This window comes from Chiloscyllium plagiosum, chromosome 4 (genome assembly GCF_004010195.1).
Source record: "Chiloscyllium plagiosum isolate BGI_BamShark_2017 chromosome 4, ASM401019v2, whole genome shotgun sequence".
Taxonomy (NCBI): domain Eukaryota; kingdom Metazoa; phylum Chordata; class Chondrichthyes; order Orectolobiformes; family Hemiscylliidae; genus Chiloscyllium; species Chiloscyllium plagiosum.
Genome location: NC_057713.1, coordinates 66741033 through 66755331, shown reverse-complemented (window position 1 = coordinate 66755331; position 14299 = coordinate 66741033).

Genomic DNA, 14299 nt, shown 5'->3' with positions numbered 1-14299 from the left:
CAGGTTTTACAGTTCCTGCGGTGGGAGGGGATAGTGCCAGGATGGGAGGGTGGGTGGTAGGGGGGCGTGGACCTGACCAGGTAGTCACGGAGGGAACGGTCTTTGCGGAAGGCGGAGAGGGGTGGGGAGGGAAATATATCCCTGGTGGTGGTGTCTGTTTGGAGGTGGCGGAAATGTCGGCGGATGATTTGGTTTGTGCGAAGGTTGGTAGGGTGGAAGGTGGGCACCAGGGGCGTTCTGTCCTTGTTGCGGTTGGAGGGGTTGGGTCTGAGGGCGGAGGTGCGGGATGTGGACGTGATGCGTTGGAGGGCATCTTTAACCACGTGGGATGGGAAATTGCGGTCTCTAAAGAAGGTGGCCATCTGGTGTGTTCTGTGGTGGAACCGCTCCTCCTGGGAGCAGATACGGCGGGGGCGGAGGAATTGGGGATACGGGATGGCATTTTTGCAAGAGGTAGGGTGGGAAGAGGTGTAATCCAGGTAGCTGTGGGAGTCGGTGGGTTTGTAGAAAATGTCAGTGTCAAGTCGGTCGTCACTGATGGAGATGGAGAGGTCCAGGAGGGGGAGGGAGGTGTCAGAGATGGTCCAGTTAAATTTAAGGTCAGGGTGGAATGTGTTGGTGAAGTTGATGAATTGCTCAACCTCCTCGAGGGAGCACGACGTGGCACCAATGCAGTCATCAATGTAGCGGAGGAAAAGGTGGGGAGTGGTGCCGGTGTAATTACGGAAGATCAACTGTTCTACGTAGCCAACAAAGAGACAGGCATAGCTGGGGCCCATAGTGTGCCCATGGCTACCCCTTTGGTCTGGAGGAAGTGGGAGGATTCAAAGGAGAAATTGTTGCTGCTCGTCGCATGCTGCCTGAATTGCTGTGCTCTTCCAGCACCACTGATCCAGAATCTGGTTTCCAGCATCTGCAGTCATTGTTTTTACCTCTGTTATTTACTATAACACAGTTTCTTTCATTTATTCATAAAACTATAGTTCTGCAGTATCCAAATTTAAAATCAACCCTTTCAAACCCATCACTGCATTTGCAAACCTTTTAAGCCCCTGCTACAAGCAGTGTTTACCTCAGCATACAGAACAACACCATCCCCACCAAGTCTTCACGGAACATTAAAATACCTTTTAAATGGGCCATTTTGCCTTTAAGAAGCTAACTGATAATACAGCACTTACTTGAAATTGCATCACACCAGGTTATGATCCAACAAGCTTATTTGAAGGCATTAGCTTTCCAAGCACTGTTTCTTCCACCGGATGAAGGAGTAGCACTTTGAAAGCTAGTGCCTCCAAATAAGCCTGTTGGACGATAAACTGGTGTTGTGTGATTTTTAACTTTCCCAGTCCAACACCGGCACCGCCAAATCTTGAAATTACATGAATGAATGAAACCCATAGAGGCAAATAGTAAATGCATCTCACCACACAGCTGCAGTATTCAGTTTAATATCCTTTATTCTTTTATTATGATTTCTAAGTTATTTCCAGAAAAAGGCCAAGTATTTTACTAACATTTACTAATTTAAAAGACAGAAGAACTAACACCTCTAATTATGCAAGCAGATCGGACAGATGTAGCAGCTAGCATTTAGTACATTTTTAACCCGTCTCCTGTCTCCCAGGACAGCAACCCTTCAAACCTTTGTGTTCTATGGATGGAAAATGTAACACCATAGTAATGATATGTAAGAATTGTGTATAAAGGGGCCCTTGTAAGAACTGTATTTCAAGATTCTATTGCCGCCTCGAACCTGTGCTGTGAATGCTGAATAACGAGGTTATTTGCACTACTCACTGATTTTGGTCATTATTTGAACACAATCCCACATAACATAAAGATAGGTGATAAAATAAGTTGTGAAGAGGACATAGGGCACTAAAGAATGATATGGATAGTTTAAGTGAGTGGACAAAGATCTGACAAATAGAAAAATTGTGGGAAATTAGGAAATTGTCCATTTTGAAAGGAATAATAAATAAGAAATAAGCATGTTATCTAAAAAGTGCAGGATCACAGAGTTCTGAGAAGTAGAGGGATCTGGGTTTGCTTGTACACAAATTGCAAAAGACTAGTATACACGTGCAGCAAGTAATTAGGAATCCTCGTAGCATATTATTATTTATCTCAAGGGGAATTGAATACAAAAGTCGGGAGCTTAAAAAGTGCACCAGTGAGATTGCATTTCGAATACTGGGCACAAGACGAGGCTCATTATTTCTGGGAAAAAATAAATGCATTCAGAAAGCATTTACCAGAATAATACTTTGAATGCAAGACGACTTGATCGAAACATACAAGATCCCAAGGATCTTGAGGCCATAAATGTGGAAGGGATCCTTCCACTTATGGGAGAATCTAGACCTAGAGGCAACCATTTAAAAATCAGGGATGTTCCATTTAAGGCAGAGTTTAGGCTTTTTATAATTTCATATTCTCTTGAGCCTTTGGAACTTTGTTTCTGAAAATATGGTGGAAGCAGAGTCCTTAAGTATTTTTAAGGCAGTGATGAGCAAATCCCTGTTAAACAAGGGGATGAAAGGTTATTAGGTGAGGAAGGAATGCAGATTTGTAGTTAAAATGTGATCAGCCATGATCTTACTGAATGATAGAACAAGGTTGAGGGATTAAATGACCTACTTCTGGTCCTTATTCATACATTTGATTTGATTTGATTCATTATTGTCACATGAATTGAGATATAGTCAAAAGTACTGTATTGCGTAATAACCAGGCAAGTTATGCCTTACATAAGTGCCTCAGGGTAATAGAGCGGAATGTAAAATATAGCGTTACAGCTATAGAGACGGTGCTGAGAAAGATCAGATCAAATATATGAGAGGTCCATTCATAAATCTGATAACAGTGGGAAAGAAGCTGTTCCTAAATGTGGTGGTATATACTTTCAAACATTTGTATCTTTTGTCCAATGGAGAGGGTGGAACAGAGTATAACCAGGATGGGGAGGGTGGGGTGGGGGTAAGGGGGGATGGGGGTGGGGGTGGGGGGGGGGGGGGGTTATGGAAGGAAGGCTGATTTTCATGATGGATTGGGCTATATTCACAACTTGGTGTAATTTCTTGCAACCTTAGGCAGAGCAGTTGTCATTCACACTGAATAGGATGCTTTCTATGGTGCATCTATGACAATTGGTAAGAGTCATTGTGGAAAGGTTGAATTTATTTAGCCTTCCGAGGAAATTGAGGTGTGCCTTCTTGACTGTAGCATTGACATGGATGGACCAGATCGTTAGTGATATTTACTTATAGGAATTTAAAGCTCTGGACCACCTCCGCCTCAGCATCATTATTACAGATAGGAGTGTATCCTCTACTCTACTTCCTGAAGTTGACAACCAACTTCTTCGTTTTGGTGACATTGAAGGAGAGGTTGTTGTCTTTACACCTTGCCACTTAACTTTCTTTATTCTGTCACATCATTGTTTGAGATCTAACCTATTAAGGTAATGTCATAAGCAAATTTCTAAATGGAGTTAGAGCTGAATTTGGCCACACAGTCATGCTGAGCACTGGTATTGAAGATTATTATGGAGAAGGTGTTGTCATCTCCTTACTGATTATGGTTTGCAGGTCAGGAAGTCGAGGATTCAGTTGCAGAAGAGGAGGCAGAGTCCTAGGTTTCAGAGTTTGGAGTTGAGTTTTGTTGGAATTATGGTGTTGAAGGATGTGCCAGGGATGAGTTGTAGGGTCTTGGAGATAGTGTCTGCCATGGACCTATTGATATGATAGGCAAATTGTAGGCAATCTGGGAGGCTAGAGTTGATGAGTTTACTAACCTTTCAAAGCATTCCTTAATGATGGATGTCAGAGCCACTGAGTAGTCATCTTGAAAGCATGTTGCCTGATTTTTCTTTGCCACTATGATGATAGTGGTCTTGTTGAAGCAGGTGGGAACCTCATATCATAGAAGGAGAGCTTAAAGCTATCTGCAAATACTCCTGCCAGCTATTCCATGCAGCATCTGAGTGCATGGCTGGAGCCTCCATACAGGCCAGGCACCCTCCATGAGTTCACCCTCAAGAAGCTGATCTGATTTCTATGGCTATGATAGGGGTATAGGTGCACCAAAGGCTGTCGAGACAGCTGACATCATTTCTCTGACCTTCTATTCAAAATGATCATAGAATGCATTGAGCTTATTGGAGAGAGATGCATTGTTGTCAGCAATGTACTTGATTTCGCTTTGAAGCCCATTATATTTTGTCAGCCTTGACAGAGTCGCGTGTGTTTGTGTGGTTAACCTGGGACTCTAATTTAGTCTGGTATTGGCTCTTAGTATCCCTGATGGCTTTGTGAAGATAGTACCTAGATTCCATGTCCAGATCTTAGTCAGCCAACTTGAACATGTCAGACCAAATTCTTTGACAGCTTGTCTGTTCGTACGCTCGTTCTTGAAAATTAATGTGCAGTCTGATGGGACAGAGCAGCAGCACAGTCAGTTTTGCAGTGGGAGGTTGTAATTACAGGATTTCTGTGCTAATGTACAACACTCTGAGTGTGCATTCAATTTCAGTGAGGTAATAACAGCAAATCCTAATACTTTCATGTCAACCCACTACACAACTTCTCTCCACCTCATCACCCCTGATTTAATGGGCCCAATTTTTAAGATAAAGCCAACATTTTTAAGCAGAATGAAGAGGACACTAGACTGACTTTAATAAAGTATTACTTTTTTCTAAAAGGAAAAATCTATAAAAACTCGATTAATGCTAGCCTATTGCAGGAAATAGTACAAGAAATGTATTTTTGGTTTGTCAGTCAGGCATTGCAGCAGAGGATTTGCTGCTTGTGTAGACTGAATATATGGCATACACTTTTATTGTATGCTATTTCTTTACTAATACAGTTATTATGACATTCCGGTGATAGGACACAATGGACTCACCTTGGCAGGAATTTCAAGGACAGGTTAATTAGATTTGTTTATATCTACATTCGTGTCAAGGAGTCTTTGTCATATTTTATGAGGACACTCCAATTGTTTATGTCTGTAGTAAGTAGTCCTTTCTTCATCAGGATATCTACAACTAATTAAAATAAACAGTCAATTTAAGAGCGCAATGTTTAATATTAACAGTTGATGCATGTCTTGTTAAAATATTAATAAAAGTCTGAAGACTACACCCTAACATTGATTGACAAAACCATTATTGCTTCCCTGCTTGGAATCTTCCCCTCTTTGGTGTGGCATGAACAATGTCAAAAAGCTGGGAATAGAAGCAAGTATGAAAAAAGAAAATTGGCATCTTGACATTGAGAAATCATTTTCTGATATTCGTCTTAAGCTATAAATGGCAATCATCTGTCTATTAAGAGTGATGCCCAAACTGTCATGCATTTGCATCTTATTAAATTCCTAACTCACCTTATTTGTACATTAGTTCCAATTGTCCTCTCCTTCCCTGATAAACTAGGTGGCTCAAATTCCAGACAAGTAAATCAAAGCAGGTATCCAATGGCTTCAGTTCATTGATTGCTTGCTCTGGCTTTCTCTGAATTCTGCTTTCACTGTAATGTCTCTTTGGGCTCCATGGATACCATCTTCCTTGACCCTTCATCCAAATAAGGTGGCAGCAGAAAACCACCAGCCTTACCACATCACCACATCTGCTGCCAGTCCAAGTTAAGCACCCCTTAAGCATTTCTACACTTTACTTTGGTGCTTGATGACACCTATCTTTTGCACGCTCCAGCCAGGATAACTTGAGTCAGAGACAACCATGTATCTCATGCATCTACACAAGATTAATGCTCTGGTTGTAGGATTGCTTTCTTAGCATTCAATCACTTCATGCTTCCTTTTTTAAAATCACTCATGGGGTACAAGCATTTATTGCCCATCCCTAATTGCCCTTGAGAAGGTGGTGGTGAGCTGCCTTCAACCATTGCTGTCATTGTGCTGTAGGCAGATACAAAATGCTCTTAGGAGAGGAGTCCCAGGACTTTAACCAAGCAACAGTGAAGAACTGCAATGTATTTTCAAGTCAGGAAGGTTGGAGAGGAACTTGCAGCTGTATTCCTATGTATCTGCTGCCCTTATCCTTCTAGATGGAAATGGTCGAGGGTTTGGATGTGGTCTAAGGATCTTTGGTGAATTTCTGCAGCACATCTTGTAGGTAGTACACACCACTGCTACTGAGCATCAATGGTGTATGGAGTGGATGGTTGTGGATGTGATCGTAATTAAGTGGGCTGCTTTGACCTGAATGATTCATAGATTCACACAGTACAGAAGAGGCCCTTCAGCTCATTTAGTCTGCACCAAAAGAACTACCACTAAAGATGTGCTAATCCCAATTTCCTGCACTTGTCCAAAATCTTTTAATGTTATGATATTTCAAGTGCTGATCAAATACTTCTTAAAGTTTGTAAGGTTTCTGGCCTCCATTACCCACCCATGCAGTACCTTCCAGATTCCCACAATCAGCTGATTGAAAATTTTTTTTTTCCCCCCCATAACACCTCAACCAAGAACAACAGCTGCTCTCTATTCACTCTGTCCATACTCCTCGTAACATATTTTCATCTACGTTATTTATATATATAAAACAAAAAATAAGGGTTCAGTACTGATCCTTGTTGTACATCTCTGGACACCTGTCTCCAGTCACTTGAACAACCTTCTACCATTACGATTACTAAACCAGCTTCTGATCCATCTCACCCAGTTTCCCTCAATTTCATGTGCTTTAACCTTTGCAATCAGTCTTCTCGGTGAGGCCTTATTAAAAGCTTTGCTAAAATTCATACAAACTACATCAACTCAACTTCCCTCATCAACACACTTGATCACATTTTCAAAATGTTTAACAAATTTGTTAGGCATGACTGCCCTCTAATAAAGTCATGCTCACTATCCCTAATTAACCCATGTCTTGCTAAATAGTATTAATTTGCTCCTTCAGAGTTTTCTCCAATAGTTTTTCTACCACTGACGTGAAACTGACCAGTCTACAATTTTCTGGTTTATCTTTATCAATCTTCTTGTGGAAAATGGATATACATTAACCATACCCCAGTCCTCTGACACTTTTGCTGTGGCCATACAGGAATTAAAGATTTGTCAGAGCCCCTGCAGTTTCTTACCTCACCTCCCACAACAGCCTAGATTGCAATTCATTCAGGCCAGGGCATTTATCCATTTTTAAGCCTAACAAGAGCCTCCAATATCTCTTGGCATGTTTATTTAACATCCTTCCAATATCCTGTGGCTTTACACATAGGTTGCCCCTTTGGTCCCTAATGGGTCTGCTTGTTCCCAAATTAACCTCTTCTTGAATAGACATACCGCCAAGCTTCTCGAGTGTTGTTGGAGTTGCACTCATCCAGGCAAGTGAGGAGTATTCCATCACACTCCTGATTTGGGCCTTGCAGGTAATGAGGAGTTAGGAGGTGAGTTACACACTGCAGTATTCCTAATCTCTGACCTGCTCTTGAAGCCAATGTATTTATATGGCGAGTCCAGTTGGGTTTCTGGTCAATTGAATGTCAAGGAATGTCAACACCATTGAATGTCAAGGAGCAATGGTTACATTGTCTCTTATTGGAGATGATCATTACTGAGCAATTATGTGGCATGGATGTTACTTGCCAGTTTCAGCCCAACACTGGATTTTGTTGCTTTTGAACATGGACTACTGCAGTATCTGAGGAATCATGATTGTTGCTGAACATTGTGTGATCATTGACAAACATACACACTTCTGACCTGATGCCAAAGGGAAGGTCATTAATGAAGCGGCTGAAGATGGATGGGGCTAGGACACTATCCCCTGAAAAATTCCTGCAGAGATATCCTGCAGCTGTGATGACTGACCTCCAATAACCACAATCATCTTCCTTTGGTTTAGGTATGACTCCTACCAGCAGAGAGTTTGCTCCCTGATTACCATTGAGATTGGTTTTGCTCAGGCTCCTTAATGTCACACTTAGTCAAATCTGGCCTTGATGTCAAGGGCTGTCACTTTCACCTCACCCCTGGAATTTAACTCTTTTGTCTGTGTTTGAGCCAAAGGTGTAACAAGGTCAAGAGCTGAATAACCTTGGACGGTTCCAAAATGGATGTCACTGACCAAGATATTACTAAGTAGGTGCTGCTTGATAACACTAGTGATGACATCTTCCATCACTTTACTGACAATTAAGAGGAGACTGATGGGCAGTAATTGGCCAGGTTGGATTTGTCTTAGTTTTATGTACAGGATATACCTGGGCAAACTTCCACATTTGAAGGTAGATTCCACTGTTGTAACTGTACTGGAACAGCTTGGCTAGGAGTGCGGCAAGTTCTGTTGCCAGAATATTCTCACAGTCCGTAGCCATTGCAGTATTCATTGCCTCCAACCATTTCTAGATATATAGAATTGGCTGACGACTGGCATCTCTGATCCTGGGGACCACTGGAGGAGGCCAAGTTGAATCATTCATTCGCACTCTGGCCGAAGATTTTTGTGAATGTTTCAGCCTTGGACGCTGCCAGCTGATGTGGCATTCATTGCCTTTCAGCACAGAGGGAGAGGCCACTGCATTATACAGTGGAAAGCACTGAAAAGAGAATGAGTTGTTATCCTGCTATTTGGCATGAATTACATCAATATCATTCCTGCGTTATGTACCAACAGCTTATCATGGCAAATACACTATGTTTAAACAAATTACCATGTCAGAAAGTCAAAGGAGAGCAATTCTTAGTGGATCAATGGGGACTACGATCATTCAGAGGTACCACCATTGTTAGTCAAGAGTCTTGTCCAATTCCAATCAGAGCATTTGGCCATGGTCATTCCTGCAGGTCAAGTAAAAACTTGTCTGTGTATTAGAGATTGATCACTCAAGATATTATCGAGACATCGATTTAGGGATTGCCCATATTGTCTTACAGTGAGACAAAGGATGAGCTTGAATATGGTGGAACTGCAGGTAATGGAGATGCAAGAGTGATAGATGTGATTAGGTGCCCCAGTGAGGGAGCAGGAAGTGCATGGGGTTAGGAAAACTTATTAATTTAGAAGGATGAGGAGGGTGAGAACTTTTGAGTAGACATAAATTAGGCAAAGGAAAAGTTGTAGTCTCTTAATCTTGGTAAGTGATGGGTGCTGCAGCAAAGTTAGAATAAGTGGTGATTCTGTGAATGTGAGGTATCATTGAGGTTATGGTGGCATTTGCAGGACACAGAAGATCATTGATCATCTTCCTGTGCAGCCAATCTTCCTTTAGGACAGACAACACTGACCTGGGTCACAAACTGCATCCAGGCTGGCTATATCCAGTGAGGCAATCTCTTTTGATAGTCCTTTGACAGGAAAAAGGACTGCCAGCCATTATACCACCCATTCAACAGCACATCCAAGTTCCTGTCCATGAAATAAGCAAGATTTGTTTTCTGGGCCATTTCTGTAATGATGGTTGTGCTAACTCAGGAAGCCTGACTGGAAAGGAACAGCATTTAATGCTGAACACCAAAATATACCCACTATACATGGTGTACATAGGTTAGTCCAAGCCCAGGACACACAGTTCTGCAGACCCATCCCATACTTGAGGAGGTCCACAGGGAGATTAATTAGTGATTCCCCATGAGCCTTAAACAGGGTATTGCCATGGTAGAGCACCACATTATGACAGTCCCTGGCTTGCACCATTTAAAGTGATGTGTGGCTAGACTTTACTTATAGTCTCAGCAAACTGCATGTTGGAAAGTCACAAAAGTGATTAGCACTTGCACCTCACCAGCCATGTGAGCCTATGAAAAGGACACTAGAGAGCAGAAGAGCAGATGATTACATGAGACAAGTCATTTCAGGCCATGGTGGACCTTGTGCCATGAATCTCTTTCAACAAAACATTTTAATTAAAACTGGAAGAAAATCAGCAAAATATCTTTAAAAAGTATATTCGATTCACAAAAATGTCTTGGATGCTTTTATGATTTCTTGTTTCTACTAGCATTTTGCAGAACTGAACAGAGGATTGACTTTCTATTAGTCTTACAGTAAATGTTTAGTACAAGCGATACACAATGATTTACAGAGTCATAGAATCATAGAGATGTACAGCATGAAAACAGACCCTTTGGACAACTTGTCCATGCCGATTAGATATCCTAAATTATTCTAATCCCATTTGCCAGTGCCCGACCCATATCCCTCTCAACCTTTCCTATTCATATACCCATCCAGATGCCTTTTAAATGTTGCAATTGTTCCAGCCTCCACCACATCCTGTGGCAGCTCATTCCATACACGCACCAATCTCTGCGTGAAAAAGTTGCCTTTTAAATCACGTTTAAATCTTAAACCTATGCTCTCTAGTTTTGGACAGTCCCACCACATGGAAAAGATCTTGCTTATTTACGCTATTCATGCCCTTCATCATCCCATAAACCTCTATAAGGTCACCCTTCAGCCTCTAATGCTCTAGGGAAAATAGCTCCAGTCTATTCAGCCTCCAAACCTGGCAACATTCTTGGAAATCTTTTCTGAACCCTTTCAAGTTTTATAACATCCTTCCATTAGCAGGGAGACCAGAATTGCATGCAGTATTCCAGTAGTGGCCTAACCAATGTCCTGTACAACTGCAATATGACCTCCTATACTTAATGACCAATAAAGGCAAGCATACCAAATGCTTCTTCACTATCCTAACTATCTGCAATTCCACTTTTAAGGGAGCTATGAACCTGCACTCCAAGGGATTGTCTGTTCAGCAACACAACCCAGGACCTTGCCATTAAGTGTATAAGTCCTACCCTGATTTGCCTTTCCAAAATTCAGCACTTCGCATTGCTGCAATCTGCCAATCCTTGGCCCATTGGCACTTCCAGTCAAGGTCCCATTGTACTCTGAGTTAACCTTCTTTACTGTTCAGTAATGTCTTCATTAGCCTTCATCTCCAATGGGCTGCCTTTGTGCACTGGTATTGACAATCCATTGATCTACAGGATGATGGTAAAACTGAACTGTAGTATCATCACTCAATTCACTGACACAAGGCTGATGCACCTTATTCAGTACTGTTAATTTCTATGATTCTGAGAGTTACTTTCTGCATATTGATGCTCTAGTCTTTCACCAAAACATTACTTCATCAAGCACTGGAGCATTTCAAAAAATCAGCTCACCACCACTTTCACCAGAGCAATTAGGGATGGGCAATAAATGCTGACCCAACCAACATTCCATGAATAGACTATAAAAAAAGTTACTTTTGACTCCCCTCCCAGATCCCAGGATAATAAATATAATCAGTGATCCATGGGATTTTTCATTTAAAATGGAAAGTTTAACTCATTCATATATTACTACAAGTTGACCATGCCCCTCCAGATATTAAAATAGCCACACCTCACATTTTTTTTCACATAAATCCACCCCTAAGAATGTTTTAAGAAGTAGTTATTGCCTTTATGCATACAGTGCAGAATACAGGGGTTGTAGAGCACTTCTCAGTTCTGAAGGAGTTTAGCTTCCATGTGCTCCACAACATAATGGGGAAAGAATAGATTCAAGCCTGCAGTAGTGTCACAATCAGGATACTCATCACACAATAGTGGCCAATAAATAAACTGTCATAAATCACACCTTCAAATCATATCCAAACAGAATGCAAATAAAAATTAATAGAGCCCGAAAATGTTTATTTCTGAATTATGTGTATCAAGAAGTATGTTAATGACATAGAGTCATAGAGATGTACAGCATGGAAACAGACCCTTCAGTCCATTTGCTTGGGGGATAATAAGGAAAACATCATGGTTAATGTTTACAACTTCATTCTAAACTTAATGTATTTTAACTTCTCAAAATAAAAAAATTCTGCAAATCCTGCAATATTTTATCCCTGCAGCTACAAAATTGTTATATCTTATACATACACATAAGACACAAACAAACAAATGTAAACCACAAACTCCAAAGGCACCCACTCCAGAGATTTATGCTTAAACAGTCTAGGCTGACATTCCATTGTAGTATTGAGAGAGTGCTGCAGAACAGGGAAGTCATCTTTTGAATGAGATATTGAAACCTATCCAGTGAGTGTAAAAGATTCAACAATGTTTTTTTGAAGAGATCAGAGATTTAATTTGCTCTGATGGAAGTTCATTGACCTGATATATTGGACTGAACTTTATGTATTTTTGGCTACATACACCCAATGCTGAACAGTGGATATTGGAGGTCTCATTCAATTTTACCACAAATCTCACCTTAGTCCACAATGTTTTGACTCCAATCGGATTCCACCCTTAAGCTCTTTTTCTGTGTCCACAAGTGTTGCCTGACCTGCTGGGTATTCCCTGCATTTTCTGTTTTTATTGCAAATGTTTAGCATTTAGAGCTTTGTTTTGTTTGACTTATCTCCCAGTGTCTGAACCAATATTTATTCCTCAAATAACATCAATAAAAGAAAACTCAAATTCTTGTTTGTGCTAGCCTGCGATGCAAAGTCTATGGGATTCTTATGTTGCAATAGTAGCTACATGGCAAAAACAATTGAATTGGCTGTAAAGTCCTTTGACACACCCTGAAGTTGTGGAAGTTACTACATAAATGCCAGTCTTTCTATATTTCAATCATTCTTAGAATCTAATGTTGAACAAACAACAGCAACTTATACTTCACATGGCATCATTAACATGATAAATTGCCCCTTGATATTTTACAGGAGCATTAAAAAAAACGAAAATGTACTTGGTAGGTTTTAAAGAAAACCTTAAAGAAGGAAAATGAAGTGGAGAGGTGTAGGGAGGGTGTTCCAGAGTTTCAGAGCAAACAACTAATGGTGATTGATTAAAATCAGGCATGCTCCAGAGGCTAGCATTAGAGGATGTCAGATATCTCAGAAGGTTGTGAGTCTGGAGGATATTACAAAGATATTGTGGAATAAGGCCACGGCGGTATTTGGAAATAGGGATGCAACTTTTGTAATCATGATGTTTGCTTGGAAGACACTTGGAAGATCAGTGGGAGCAAGAAATGGTGGGAATTTTAAAATCCTGAAAAACAGAATGGTTTGCTAGCTTTCAGTTGCAACAGTAACAGTAACAGTAACTTTCAATGATGCATCATCAGATGATTTGACCATTATGTTGTAACACATATAAAACAGTTAACATTGTCATCCACATTTGAGTAAGGAGGGACAATAAAACTAGGGTATCTCTTTTCCTCTTCTCTGCTTGTGACAAAATGTAAAATGCATCCCATAGTATCAAATCTGATCTCTCAACATTGATTAGAATTAGGACCTCTGGACAACTTCCTTCTTTACAAGTTTTAAGACACTGACATCAGATGAAGGATTTAATTCAACATTTCAGTTTAGAACAACTAATGTTCCAGACAAAAGATAATTAAATTTAAATCTTCTCAATGTAAATAATTTACTGTAATGTTGAGGCAATGTAGCATAAGACTTCTGTGAGTTATATTTTCTGTGAAATCACTCCATATATTCACATGAGGGAAAGAAAGAGTTCAAGTTTTACTTAACTTTATTTTGTGCACTTTTTAATCATTTCTGACAATAAATATGAACTTTCAATTAATGGCACGTTTTTATGATTTTGCTGTTTCTGAAGCCAGGATGAGAGCAACCACTTAACAGGAGCAGATTTTGGAGAAGTCCTGTCGTTTACATAACCTTGTGTCCTTTAACTTACTTGTGTTAGACATTGATTTCAAAGTTATAACAATAAATCTCTCAAATTTGGCCAGTTTTAACTTTAAACTCCCCTTGCTGCTGTTCCAGCCTGTCTCTGTTGCCTTACAAACAGCTTGTGTCTGGTGCCTTGATGATTGATTATATGGACTTGGGCCAAAAACAAAACTCACAATAGATCTTAAAACATCTTGCCAAGGTCTGTGAGTAAGAATACTTACTGCACCAAAGTACTGAAAGAGACTGCAAAGTATACAGGAAGAATAAGTACAAAGATTCTGAAAGAAAAGTTGGCAATTTATTTTCTTTTAAATTTGTTCAAGGAGTCACAACATTAAGATCTCTTTTAATTTTCAGCAAAAAGAACATAGGAATAATTTTCACAAAATTTTCACTTATCTGTGCTGTGTTGGACATACATGTTCTCCAAAACAAAATGTGCCCACTTTTCATCTCTGTCATATAATTCTATCCTAAAAGAGTTTGTATGCTAGTGAAACCAACAACCCAACTTTGCTGCACTCCAGCTTTGATTACATTAAAACCAGCTACCCAACTTGAAATTTCCATGAACTTCAGCTCATCCAACATCTTCAACTTCTACTCCACTTGAA